This window comes from Lates calcarifer, linkage group LG10 (assembly GCF_001640805.2).
Source record: "Lates calcarifer isolate ASB-BC8 linkage group LG10, TLL_Latcal_v3, whole genome shotgun sequence".
In the NCBI taxonomy this organism is placed as follows: Eukaryota; Metazoa; Chordata; class Actinopteri; family Centropomidae; genus Lates; species Lates calcarifer.
This window is the reverse complement of record NC_066842.1, coordinates 20,748,857-20,764,295: the sequence shown is the minus strand read 5'-3', so window position 1 is coordinate 20,764,295 and position 15,439 is coordinate 20,748,857. Positions and strand designations below refer to the sequence as shown.

General features: G+C 38.7%; 1 protein-coding gene across 1 annotated transcript in view; it reads left to right on the top strand.

The window, feature by feature from the left end:
- Positions 1–15,439, top strand: part of cdh13 (cadherin 13, H-cadherin (heart)) — a 268,476-nt gene that overhangs the window by 63,349 nt on the left and 189,688 nt on the right. The window lies entirely within an intron of this gene.

Here is a 15,439-nt window from a genome sequence, read left to right as displayed (position 1 = left end):
CCTTACTCTTACTTCTACTTTTCTGTCTGTTTTTGTTTACTGTCTTTGTTTTTTTAGCACCGATATACCAAGACAAACTCCATATATGTACAAACTTACTTGGCAATAAAGTCTGATTCTGAAAGATTTGCTGGTTACAAACTGGCTGCAAAAGTGTTTGAGAGCTGGGGGCACATGCCACATAGCTGTATGTTCGTGAAATAAAAAAGTGCCAGTGCAATAGCATTTGAAGAAGTATTCATTATTAATATGTGTTTGCCCTTGCATTTTACTTTTACTTCAGAAATCAACGTAAAATGGAATTTCCTCCAAACTTTTGCATACAACTGTAAATATCAAAAAGTTACTGCTAATACGACGTAGCATTTCAGTGTTGTAATGCTGAAGGATTTTCTTCTACATGTTTAGTCTTATTTGCTTAACACATACTTGGTAGATTTAGGAATGATAATCAGTAGGTTGTGTAAAATACACCATGCCAGAAGCCTGTGCCATCTGTCATTATGCACACTACTACATTTAAATCATTGTTATATTTAATATTTGGCTTTAATAAATATCTGCTTCTATGGTGATAGGTGTCAAAAATGTGTTACCATCAGTATCAGGCTTATTCATTTGCTGTTTGGCGACCAGCTGACTAGAATCGTCCAGTTATATTTATACTTGACTGCTTTTACAACCGAGCTCTTTTCACTATTACTCTGCTGATACTGATCCCAAAGTATGTGTCCTGCTGCAACTTTAGTTCTCCAACCTCTCATCCTTATGTGCTGTATTTTTGGTATTGTTCATTTAAATAAGATTTAATGTTCATTTATATATTCATCAAGAGGGGAATTATTTCTCCTAGCAGAATCCTTGTTGCTGCTAGAATGCTTTGAGAGCTGCCTCAAAGAGCAGTGCCTTTTCTGCTAAATGAATAATTTGCAAAAAAAGTGAAAATGAAATTCGTATTGACTTACTGTAAGTGTCTCTGACTGTAAGTGTCACTGACTTGTTGAACATCTGATTGTGTTTTGTGGTGTTCTCGGTGTGTTTTTCTTTTTCCCTTTACCCCTATGTTGCAGACAAGTCAATGAGGTCTCTCCACGAAAGAGAGAAAGCAGTAAGAGTCAAGATTGTTCTTGGACTTCAACAGGCATGGCATTCCTTCAGTGCATGCTTAGGGTTAACTGTGCTTCATGAGCATTATTCTACACAACCGTAATCCAGAGGGAATGCTATGCCTTTGCAGAATAAAGCTGTACTTCACTTTGGTCATTGGAAACATTCCCACAGTTGAATATTTTTCCACTGCAATGTTTCAATTGAGGTTTTACGCATGGTTGCTTTTGCTTCTCATTTATCCATCCTCTCATTTAAGCCCTACAACACCAGTTCTTAGTGTTACAGCTTTGATTAATCAATAAACAACAACTTTAAGACTAGATGAAAGTATCTTAGCCTAAATATTTTAGAGTTTTTCAGCGCAGCTTTCTTTGCTGAGTTGGCCTCTTATCTTGGATGCTGTTCTGTCCCATAGAGTTGTTGTCTTTGATAGACATTTTAGGTCTGCCTGGTCTACTTTTGGAGAAAATAACCTTTGTACTGCCCTCCTTAGACACTTTATATTTAGCTTTGGTTTTTGTGCTGGGATAGTTTTTCTACACTCAGGAGATCAATTTGGCCGAGGCAGCTTCACTGAGCTCTTACAACAGCATTTCAAACAACTGGATACCATGTCAATAGAACTTTCCTGGTGTGACATTTTGAGGAACACTTCCAATAACATATGGTTCTGATTCTATAAGCATGCGCATGAATGATTTATTGATGATGAAAAGAGTCCTTGAGAGTTTAGATTTTGTTGCCGTTGCACCATTTACTATAAACACCCTCTTTATTCAGACTTTGAGGAATGAGACATTGGTTTCATAATATATATGAAATCATTTCCACATCCAGTGATATTTGTTAGTTCTGCTCATTTTCCTCAATTACGGAAAAGTCCCAGGCTGTCAGTATGTTAAACCCCCCGCCCCCCCCCCCCTCAACTTGAGAGTGATGTAATTATCTTTATGCTTTATCACAATGTTATGAATTTTATTTTTATCAGATAATTAGGGCTGTCATTTTATCACCCAGCACTAAATGTGCTCAGGTTCTATATTTACACAGTCTGTTGTAGATAGTGAAAGTGTGTGTTTGTGAGTGTCTTTATCTGCAAATGTAAAACTAGGTGTGTTTGTGGTTGCATGCGGTTCCATTTGCAGTTATGTTTATAGTCTATAACCATGGGTTTTGTCAGTGGCAGCTGCAGAGGACAGCCATCAAACGTACCACATATTCCTCTCTCTCTCATTGTCACAAACAAACCATCCACATGAGTATCTGCACCTCATTATTTTATAGCCCCCTCTCCTTGCAATCCTTATATACTTTATTTCCACACACTACAAAAAGTATTACTCTAATTATGAGCCAGGAAAGTTCCATTTTAGTGAAGAGGAATAGGCAACCATGTGTTATTTTAGAATACCTGTTCCTTCATGATAAGACCACAAACATTTGCACAAGCCAATCCCTGCATTTTCAGTTTTCAAAGAGGATACAGGTGTCAGTCAGAATTGGAACTGCTGTCTAGTTGACTTTATATTTTCATGCTCCATCGTTGGGTCAAACCTAAATTTAACTGCTTAATAATCTCATTCATACTACACTAATATACTGAGTTTCCCTGATACCCTCTAAAGAGTCTTTTCTTCTTCTCTCTACTTGCATTTTTTTTCACTCGTCAGTACTTGTATTTATATCTGTACCTGTTCAATCAGCAACAAACCTTTATATTTGCAGTATGTAAATTTAGAAAATAGCTGAGTTTCAAACCTGAAAACAGTGTGGCTTAGTCTGAAAACTTTTCTTTGTAATTATATTGCTGTAACATTACACTGAGACAGTAAACTAGTATTGCCATGGGTTTCAGTGTCTCATTAAAGATAATATTCTTTTTGGCGCTCTGCCAAAGCGTGTCATATAGCCACGAAAAATGTAGTGAAAGCACTTAAGAATTTGTTTTCTTGTGTTCATAGTTCTTGTATCATTCTGTTTTTACGCACACTGTCAGTTTTTCTCAGCCATCTTCATGTTTCATATTCTGGTATGAGAAAGAATCTGAATTTTTCCTCGAAAGGATCGCAGATGGAAAGAGTATAAGAATATTTCCACAACAAGCAAAAATGTCCTAGTCTCTGTCTCTCCTTTCCCTTTTTATATGTCCTCTGAACGTGACACAAGATATTTCTAGTGAAATATGCTGTCTGCTGTGGTCATACCGGTCCTACTAAAATTTCCAAAAGATATTCACCATCTAATGAAATAAAACATCAGTCTGTAACACTTTATTTGTGTTTCCCAGATTGGAAATTTAGGATTGTCCTTGATGATTTCATTTTGTTTTAATCTGTGACCCCTTCCTCTCAGAGAGCATGCAATATTGTTTGGTCAATGAAGAGTCTAAGTGGAAGCTCTGGTGTGACATTTAATACAGTCTTAACAGAAATAATAATTACATGGAGTAGAAAACAAGATATGCTGTCTCCAGCTATGCTTATTGTGTTGAGATGCCATTATACAGAGAGGCAACCCACATAATGTAGAATGTATAAAAAAATTATCTCTTAAACCCAAATCCCTGATAGTGCACTTTTAACTGCACCAACAAAGACTATACCTCAACAAGACCTTCAACTAGACATTTCAAGTGAACTGTGCACTCACTAAGCAGATAATGATGGCTGCTGTCATAGAAGTGACAGAATTACTTTGTGTCAAAAGTTTCGTTCTCACCCATATGCTGCTTTCCTGTCTTTGGCTCTTAGCCTAGAGCCCAGCATGGCTCCTTTTGAGTGGCCGGGGAAAGTGCTGAGTAACTTGGCCAGAGCCTCAGGGGCTCAACCTGGGTGTTGCTGGCTTCCTGAAAGCCTATTGATCTCCCTGAATGCTCGAATGCCTTGCTGGGTGCCTGTGCGTTGGCAGATGTCAGCTTGTGTGTGAAATTACGTTTGCTTATGGATTTGTGTGTTTGTGAGTAACTGTATGTGTGCATGTATGTTTGTATATTCTGATGTGTGTGTCCTCAGCATATGCAAGCCTGTTTGACTGACAGATGTGGTTCTTACTGCAGTTGGTGGGAAGTTTACAGCTTTTTTTTTCTTTTGATTTTTGCCTTTCTGTTAAATGGGTTGGCAAATATCCCCTCCTCTGGGTTTGGTCAAAAGATAGCCATAAACCTATTTGCACATATACTACAGGTGCGCTGGTACTTTTAGCAGCTCAGGGAGTATGTATTATTGGAGAGGCATGATGCCACAGTAAATATATACATGATCACATGTCTAATCTCTGCACCATCTGGCATCTCATCTGATCTTGTGAATTCATCCTTACAGATGCAAAGACACACTCACAGACTCCACAACCACTGATGAACATACAGAGCACAGCTTTTGATGAGGTTTGGCATCTTAACGCTTACTAAGTCTGTAGTCATACTGCTGGTCACGTTGTCCACCCCAAGAGCTTCAGCTATATAGTTCAAATCAATGGATGCATACTATTCAAGGCTGTCAATACAACACTGGGTGATATTGCCTCTCTTGTCAAAGGCTGGAGTTGAGCATGACTGAAATAATCCCGACATTGAAGTTCGAAATGAAGATCACACAAACTGTGGCTGTGCTATAACTTACATCTTACGATACAGTACAGTTTTGTAAACCAACAATCAAGAACAGAAGGAGAGACACAGATAATTGCAAGTGAATTTACCATATGCAGAAAACTGCAAATTACCATGTGCAATAGTATAATGCAGAGGACTCTGAAAGAGGAGCTGCAAATGAATTTGAAGCTGCATTCTAAGAGATAAGAATTTAGAGAAAAGATTTTATTTATCTCGGTATCACATTTGTCTATGTATGTGAATATTTCTTAGTTATTCACGTCAAGAAGGGTTGAATCAAGGGCAACTGGACTGGTTGTAGATGAAGACGTTTCGCCTCTCATCTAAGAGGCTTAATCTGTTCTGAAGAGCGCAAGACTTCTTGGATTTGTATATGTACCTAATATGGAAATAATACCTTATTAACAACAGGTTAACCAGAAACTTGTGTTAAAAACACAACTAATCATGTTATTTAGTTACCTAGTTTTAAACTTGTGTGAAAATTTTCCAGTGAGAAAAGGTTGTGACTTGAGGCTTGTGTGCAGTGTAGTGATTTAAGGCCATGAAGGAACTTGTTTTTTTGTCCATTCATTTGTCACAACCACCAAAATTGCTATTGGAATCTGCCAATTTCAGCTTCATCTGTTGTATGTCTGTGGTGGTCACAGAACGTCTTGGTTTTCATTTTTGTGCTCTTGTTTACAGGTTATAGTGTAACAAGTAAGATCTGAGGCTCCAGCCACATGGATGCAGTTTGTCATCTAGAGTTTCAGTATTAAGCCTATTTTTTCACGTGCAGCACTTGTGGTTCCCAGCAAAAATAAACAGGGGAATTGACTACTGATAGTCATGTTGACATTCTACCAGCAACATTACACCACACATAAAAGACACCTTTCACTGTCACTGAGGGTAAGGGACAGTGGTTTTCTGGTGCACTCTGTTTCTCTTCCTCTCTGTGTGTGCCACTGAATTTATAATAGAATTACATTTTTCTCAAATTTTATTATTGATTTGTCAAAGGCTGGTAGCATCAGCTCTGCAGCAGACATGCTGCTGGTGTGGATACACACGTGCGCGAACCACAGCAGTTCAGCAAGGTAGCTGTCACATGCAACGCAGGCAGTGTGTTCTGGGTGTTAATTTATATAGTACTTAACGTATGTAAGTGTGAGAGTGCAGGTCCAAATACTAGCACTTAGTGAAGTCATGTTAAGCAGGGCAGAGGCACATCTGTGGAGAGTACTTAAAATGAAGTGTGTGATTCACACTTTCTTAATAGAATAACTCCATGCAATGTTGTTTAATCAAATCAGATGAAAACAAGTCATCATAATGTCTTGATAGATTTGTTATTTTTATATTTCAGTTTTAACATCAGAACGCTATAGAGTGTTGGTAAATCCTTCAAGTCTGCCACACTGCAGACGTGAGTCTGAAGTGTGCATAAAAGGCTCAAAATGTCCATGAGGCAGCCCTCAAACACTGTCACAGCAGGACGGCCCTAAGCCCTCATAGACTTTTGGAAAGCGTGTTAAGGTCTGTGGGCATTGTAACTGGGCCAATGCCATGCATCATTCATGACTAGCCATGGAAATTAACTTTAAACTCCATCATTTTACTTACTTGGGCACACAGTTTGTAACCAAGTTCAATATTAGATCCAGGTCAGGGAAACAAAATATCATATTTATATCTCCAGTACATTTAGAAGTCAAGAGCACAGCACCACTGCAGTAGTCAACAAGTCTTCACTGATGCTGTGACTCAGAGCCTCCCCTGCTGCTCCTGTAGCACCAGATGGTCACTCAATTACAATCATATGTTTCAAAGGGTATGGAGTGACTTTTGACCTCTACAATTTATTTTGGCTCTGAGTTCAAAATTGTTATTTTAGGGCTGATTATCAGCAATGTGACAAACAACACCCCGTTTTCACATATTACCCTGTGATCCCTCGGGACGTTTGTCCTCTCTTGAAAGCCAAATTGATCAGGTGACGTGTTCAGATTTCCATCACATTTTCTTTTGCCTCAGTGCCTGGTTGTCTGGCTGGTGTGCTGGTATATTTATGGTCTAGTGGTCAGTTTTGGCTGAGATGACTGACAGTCTTTATAGCAGTCTGGCAAAGTTGTTTGAGGTCATCAGGTTCATTGTACTAGCTGCCTGGTGGTGCAGATGAATGACTAATATCTTCATTTCTCTAATTTGCTGATACACCAATTAAGCCCCTGCTGTACTGAATATTGCCTCTTATCTGGCTTGCTAATGGTTTCTTATGCAGTGTTGTACAGTTACTCCACAGCTCTGAAATTGATTGACCATTTGATGTGTCTTTATAGGTCCATAGCAATGATTCTGTGCATCTCCGTTCTGCCAGGCTATCTTACCATCATCTGTTCACATCCATTCCTGCCCCAGCCCTCTTTGATGAAATGCTTTGCCCTGCCAATGACAAACAAACACAAGCTGATTGAAGTTTGTTATGGTGCTAGAATAAACCTCACTCAGTCCCTTCAGATGTGTTGCTGTGGTTAACCTTGTCAAGCTAGGCTTCAGGGGATCTCAATCACGTACACACACTGATACATTTTCATTTATATTTTCACATAAAAAGTGGGTGAGGAGTGCAATGATGGGTTTTGAAATAAGAATTTAAATGAATTCATATTTAAGCAGGTGTAACCTTGAAACAGGCAACTTCAAAGACCAAGCCTGTGGGCCTAAACATTTCCAGCTTGCGTGGAGACAGCAGGATGTTTACTGTTGCTGTCAGTGTTATGAATGCACATTATTCACTATGAAAAAACCTTGAACAGTATATTTTCACCGATTGGTTGACTCGTTTACTCTGATGGGATGCATGAATTAATTATATTCAAGTGAACATTGTTTGCTTATGTTTACCTTCCTATTCCCTTTACACCAGTCACTGAGAAACGCAGGATCAGGTTCACTTACCTAAATCAAACAGTGGAACAGATGCATCACTTAAAAAAAGTCATATGTAAGATACATGCTTTTCCTGTCAGAAATGTGAGATGTGCAATTCCCTGTCATTATCTGGCTCAGACCTCATTTATGAAGCGCTGCTGGTAATAATGAAGGTCTGATTTTGTGGGTTTTGTCTTTTGGTTGAGTTTGTGATTGTGAGTGAGCAACGGAGCGGAGAGGAGTCTGTCTGTGACTTTGTTTGCATCCTGATGAACGCAGGTGATTATAAACAAAAGTGCTGCAGCCCGTCAGGGGAAATCCACATTGCAATTATTGCAGAGAAAAGATGCTCCGGAAACCTTGTTAAAATCTAATAAGCCCGAGGTTCTCTCCTATTTGCCTTGTTTTGTAAAGGCTCAATATTATGATCGTAAATATCCAAATTGAATAAAACCGTGGGAAAACCACAGCCAGATAGAGAGATGGATAGATAGATGAGTTGAGTAGAATTTTCAGTTTTCCTCCTTCTATCAAGTAGATGAAATTCACTGCAGTAATTTAATGCTGCATGCAGTTAAAGAGCAGCAACTCTCATGATTGCAAATTACTCACAGCCATTTAGCGTGGCCTGGCTCTGGTAGTTAAGCCACAGCATCTGGAGCAATGCTGATTTCTATAGCTGAAAATCCACCTGCGCTTCACATGTATCATAACATATGGCCACAACTAAGAAGTAGTGCTCAAGCTTTTAAGAAAGTACTCAGTACACAGTCCAGTTTGTGTTCCCTCAGTGTGTTATTTTTTTCTATGTTAGTTCTATTGCTCGAGGGATAGAGATGTCAGTCAATCCACCACTTTGGTCCAGACTGAAATACCTTAGTAAGTACTTCATGTCCCCCTCTGACTGAATTTTAATGACTTGGGAAATCACCGATCTGATGATCATCTGACAATACTCTTTAATTTGTTTAGCATCTGCAAAACTAATGACATTTGTATATTCTGTACTTTGTGATTAATGCCAATTGGCAAAAATTAGCATGCTAACATGCAGCTAAGATAATGCACATGGTCAAAATTACTCGCTAAACAGCATTGCAGTGGTGAGTATATCAGCATGCTGACTTAAGAATTTAACCTGAAGTATTCTAATGCGTAAGCATACATAGCTGACTAACGTCTTGTTAAATGATGGATAATGAGAGTTCACGTGCTGCTGTGAGTATCAGTTATGCCAGATAAGACCTCTGGTGTCAACTTTAAATGAGACTCCAATAAAATGATATGAAACTACTATAGGTTCATTATTTTGTGGAGACTGTGTGATGGTGTGTGTTGTCCAGTGGTGGTGTCCTGGCATTCCTGGCCTGGTAAGGTGGACGGGCTATAACTCGGGGCGATAACAAGGAGAAGATAACCCTGAATCTGGAGTGAAAGAGCACTGAGCTGGCCCTCATTATTTCACCATAATTACTCCCTCTTCCTCTCGCCCACTCTCATTTCTCATCTCTCTTTTCTACTGATTTACAGTAGCAGAGAGAGACAAACAGGAACCTCAGTATACCCACAGCGAAAGAGACAGCAGACAGAATAGCACAGAATGAAACATCTCTGGATGTTGACTGTGACAACAAGGAGCCTCACAGCTCAGTGTAACAAACCAAACCATCAGATCACCAGTCCACAACACCAAACAAAACTTCTTCATCTACATGGTGAAAGATGGTGATTTTGATTTGAATGAGACTGCAGTGTTTCCAGATAGCTTCAACTGTGCGCAGTTTGTAAAATGACTTCAACTCAGCAGCTAAGCCGTTAGTGACTGATCTATTTTGTAAGTGCCAGCTTATCATAATCAGCTTTTGCACATTTCTAAGCTGGTGATTCAACACAATCTCTGAACTTCAAGTAAATAATTTTAAGAATGTCAGTACAACACAGTGTAACTTCTCCACTGTTTTGACAGTTTTTATTGTGGCTTAAAATAAAAAAATAAAACACTAACAATAGAGATATTTATAAGTTGACAGTGACATTGTATAGCCTTGTTATTTGTAAGAACATTCAAGGGGCACATCATGTGTTAGCTAGCTGTTTTCTGTTGGCTGAAATGAATTGTACACTGCTCAAACTGCTCAAAAAACAATAAATGTCAGACACTAATAAGGGACTGTGGCTCCAAAATAAGGGGATAAACAAGTTTTTCTGCACTCATCAAAAGTCACATATGCATATTAAGCTTAATACTTTTCTTTTAAGAATTTGAAATGCAGACACTTCCCTTTGATGTTTTTCTTCCCTGCTATTTTGTGTGACATAGTAATTAACCCACCGTCCAACAGATGGCTATATGGGTAAGAATAACACAGATGTCCATCTGGTTTCTAAATACAGCTTACAGAACTGATACAGCTTTTGTCAGAACTTTGTGTAAGTGGTGGTCCGGGTTTGGAGTGATGCTGCATTAATGCAGTGTTTGCAGAATGGGAAGAACATGTTTATTTCAAAGAGGGTAGCCCAAGAACAAACCTTGTAGTCTCACCAGAAAAAAAAACAGCCTAAACTAGCTTCTTATGTTGTGTTATGTGTGTTTGTAGTAGATTAAGAAAAAAAAAAAAAAAAAAAAAACATATACTCGCATTCATTCTATCAACAGTTTGTTGAATTGTCTGTAGTTCTTTTCACCAAATGTGAGATAATGTCAGCGTCAGAAAATCCCCATATCTCCAAATCACAAGTCTGATGCTGATGTGAATGGTTTTTCCCACTGAGCTGCTTGTAATTATATTTTAGGTGATATGACTTGAATACAGCATGAAGCAACATTGTCTCCTACAAATTACATTTGTACACCACTCATTTACTTTGACTGTTGCTTTTTGTCAGAAGAGTATAGCTACAAGTAATCATCTGGCAGAGTATATCCTGTCCCATATTTTCCTCTTTAAGGCACCTAATGGTTAATGGTCTTAGCAGGAGTTATTGTTTTAGTAGTTTCACTTTCAAAATCTGTTTAATAAGGGCCTGCGGGCTGTTAACCGAGTTGCTGCTAATGTTAGCTTACATTGTTCCTGGATGCTTGGGTTGTTTTCTAGGTTAGAATCCTTCAGTGTTCATCATTCAGGAGGTTTCTGAGCTGAATCATCCACTGAGACCTCACTGAATAAAGCAGTTTCATATTATTAAAAATCTAAGTTTGACTGTTTGCTCAACTTGTTTCTTTGACTACTGAAGATCCAGATGACAAAAATATGTCATCTGGTTTAAGATTAGAGTTATAAGAGTTATAATGATGTGACTTGAAACATTAAGAATGTTGATGTCCAGCCATCTGGCTGACAGCCAGTGCTTATGGAAAACACTGGATTTATTGTACCTAAACACTCATGTGACAGCAAATGACAGGATCAAATAACAAATAGCTTTGGAGACTTAAATTACTTCAGATGATATGGAACTTGGACACACCATGTCTTCACAGAAGACCATCGCCAGCCAGATTGAGAAAAAGTACAATGAGGCAGCAACAGCTTGAAAAAAGAACTCAATGGAAGCCAAGAAAGTAGCATTAACAACCTATGTCACTGTCACCTGCCATTACATTGATAGTGACTGGAACATATCAGGTTCTGTGCTTTAGACTTGCAGCACAGATGAGACACACTGCTGAGGTGTGTTGTTGATGAGTGGAGCTTGGAGGTTAAGTTATTGCATCTGTACACTACAGTGCAAAAAACATGACTCGACATGACATTGGGTGGAGGGCACGTCTTAACAATGACGTCATGACTAATCAACTTAAAGTGGCTTGATTAATTGACTTCAAAAAGTAATTAAAATGCCCATCCCTAATAGATAGATGGGTAATTCAAAAGAAATTAAACAGTATATATAACTGCAGTGGTGGTGGTTGAGTTTAGCATTTTGTTTTCATTTGGATCACAGATTATACATCAAAGATAAAGTGAATGCGTGTCTGAGAACAGATCGTGTATATATTGCACACCAAAATGGAACATCCACATAATTTGCAACATGTCAGTTCAGCCACTAGGGCAACATGACATTGTGTAGGGGGAGAGCATTAGAGATAGCTGAGATGTATAGAGAGGATAGAAATATTTAACTAGGTAGTTAGAATGCCTGGCTGACCTTTTAACAGTCCATGTGAAAACTGTGATGCTGTCTCAGATCAGAAAGTATCTGTACTGTAATTGGCTCTAGTTACTTGTGCAGTGGACAGTGCCATACATCAAAGTGTGATCAAAGGCCCTAGAAAACACACACACACACACACACACACACACACACACACACACACATACTTAATGTTAATATGCACAGACCACTCTTACACTGACAAACTCAATGAATACAGTTCTCCTGCTGTGGATGACATGAAAAATACCATGTGGTTTGCTAACAACTCAGATTCTATATACATTTCTGTTTCACCTGATGATTAGCAATCCTAGATCTGGCAAAATACGATTGGTTGGAGTGGCAGTAAAGGTGGAGGTGGGGGGTCCTATTCATCTGTTAAACCCAAGATGAAAGATTCTGCCATCAGGACCCCCCAGGTTGGTAAAATCTGTCCAACTGTTATCTTCCTAGATGAAAAGCCCAAGCTTTGTTACCACTGAATCCCAATAACAGCTCTTACACAATGCTCTGTGATAGGAAACTCTGGGGTAAAATGCAATTCAGGGTGTAAATACAATTTCAAAAGCAGCTCCCTCTCTAATGCCATGTGATTATTTGTGAATGGTGTTCTCCTGAGCCTTTTTTATGAGGCTGAGCACACTCTCTCTGGTTAGACACGGCAGCTATCAGCTCAAACACACCCGTGCTGCCACCTTTGAGATTACTTCTCTGATTCCCATCTCTCCCATCATGGAGACTTGACATTTAGTTACAAGACAGAAAATTGTCTTCAAAACACCTCAAAGGAAAACTTTAGTACCTGACAGAGAAAAAAAAAAATCCAATTTTATGTCCTGACAAAGGGAGAAGAGCCAATGTAAATATGCTTGGATAATGTCGGATGTCAAAATATGTTTCTTCATCACTGAGATGCAGAAAATCAAGATTGCAGTTTTGTGTGTAGGTGTTTTGCTTTCATTATCCTAATGGTCTTTTTAGAACATTGTATAATGTTTGATCTTTAGAGGGTAACTGACATGTTTTAGCAGAAAGCTTTATTTAGTTCCTGAAAAAGAGAGTTTAATTCTCATGTGGTATATATATTTTTCTGCTAAAAGCTTAAATGAAAACTTTGAGGTAGTGTTTTTGGTGCCAAAGAAGCTGATGGAAGAGACAATCAAGCCTAAAGTAAGCTTCGCCCTTGGTGTTGGAGTTTCTGGTACATCTGCCATTCACAGGCTCTATGGGAGGTTTTGGCCTGAAAGGAACTTGAATGTCAATCTTGAGGAAAAATTTGCACCCACCCACCCTCCTTCTCCTCTTGAGGCATCAGTGAGGGAATTTGGCGACCCTAATCCATGTTGTGCAAAGTTGTTTCAACCCTGAGCCAGCACTCTGAAGAAAGGAAGTGGGTGCGTGGTGGTGCTGGTGGCGAGCGGGGTAACTTGCGTTCTGTCATTGTTGCCTGACTTCAAAGCCGCCAGCTCACCATGCTCTCTTCTGAAATCCCCCCAAAACCTGACAACATTAGAATACCATCAAACACTCTGGCTGCCTTTGAAATGCCACTGACACTGTTTGGCGCTGCAATTTGCAGGCTCTAAAGACTGCGCCCATGTTATTGAAATAAATCTGAGGCTTGTAATGGGAATGGAAATTAACACATCTTTCATGCTTTGGCTTAGAAGTGAGAGTTGAATATTGAGATGGAGCCTTGTTTCCCTTGAGAGTAGGTTGTTGACTTTGTAGCTCTCCCTCAGTGTCCATTGTAGCCTCGCCTTTCCCATCATTTTCTTTTTCATTTTCCTTTCTTTTTTCTGCCCTCCTCGATCATTCACTCCAATATTCTCTTCTTCCCCTCATCCAGATGGCAGAAAACGATTCTGTCCAGAGGGAAGATTTTAAAATGTCTGCAGCGAGAGTGATAAAAGAAGCCAGACTAAACAGTCACAAAGGTTAAGTGTATGAAATGAGTGCTTTGATAGACTTCAGTATATTGATTTTATAGTCAGGGCAGTACCAGCTATGGACTAGATCTCTCTTGTGTGCTAGCATGATGGGAGATAGACGTGTACAGATTGATGAGTTAAAGTCAGAAAATCAACCACTGTTTCTACAAGGTAAAATGGTGAGATGGGTGGAGAAGTAGGTAGATGCAGAAATGAGAGCAAGTAGGTGGTAGAGTCTAGTAAACTAGAGTAAATTGTTTTGAATCCCAGCTATATTACATCTCATTTTATTGAGAAACATGAACAACAACAGTTACAACACAGTTTCTGTTAATTACAGTAGTGGGGTTGTATTGTGCTTGAAACAGCTCTTCCGTCACTGTGTGGTAAACTGTATGCACCAAGACAGTACCTCTCAACGTCAACAGATAATTCTCAAAATGAAGAGGTAGTGACTATATCTATTTCAGTTAACTTAGACTGTGTCCCCTATATGCAGCTAGTATTCATCATATGGTAGCAATCTAATGTAACCTTGTCGATAATGGCTGTGTGCAGTGGAACTAGTAATTTTATATATATATATATATATATATATATATATATATATATATATATATATATATATGCATATATGAAGAATTAGTTTGCACATTAAAACGCACATCATTGCTTACAAGATCGTACACGCACATAACAATATAATTATGCTGAATTATTAGAAATAACAATTGTATTTTCAAGTCTTATTCTGTGGGATTTCAGGCCTGGTTGATTGATTGAACACCATTGGTTATTGTGGGTAACAGTAAGTGTAGTTTAATACTACAGGTCCCAGAAGTCATAAAAAATCCACAAAAAAATCATTTTGGGTTAGATCCAAAAAATGTGCTCAATTATTGTTTTTTGTTTTACAAATGCAGTACTTTGTTTGGCTGCCGCCCACTATTATTGATCCTGCATTTTTACAAGAAAACTGTGTCACACTAATTCAGATGTTAATTGGTTGTGTTTAAGACTGTTTGTACATACCATATTAACTATTTGTATTGCAATAATTAACATACATTGTATTTGTAAGGTAGTGAGAATTCATTCATCAAGGCAGTTACAATACAGTATATTGGTTTCAACTTTTAATGAGCAGGTTCAGCAGAGAAAGCTCACAGCCTTTGTACTGCAGATGGAAGCTATGCTCTATCTTCAGAGAGGCACCGCTGATCCACAAGCTGCTCTGAAAAACTTGATAAATATGAGCTTGAATCTGAACCTATTTCTTCCTCACAAAGATGGCTTCTCAGTCCCCAATGTGAACAGAGCACAGAGAAGAGACATCCAGATCTTTTGTGAAGGATTTCTTTCAGCTGGTCACAAGCAACCACCAAGATTTCTGTATTACCTTAAGCTGAAGGCATTTCATCTTTAACTGGTAAATTATGTGGGATGCTGTCTTGACAGCCTAGCATCCAGTCCTGGTCCCAGAGGAGAGGAGATACATAATCTCTCCTGGATTAGATTTCTCCTTGTTTTTACGATGAACTAACAAGTAGTTTTTGTAGATGAGGTAACAGCCCAAACGCTTGTGGCGACATTAATAATGACAACCATATGGAGCATCCTACATGTTGTGTTTCCAGTTGCAGAAAATTCCTGATTTCATGAATTGAAATTTAAGTCTCCAAATGAATTCTCAAAAAGAAATAATGAA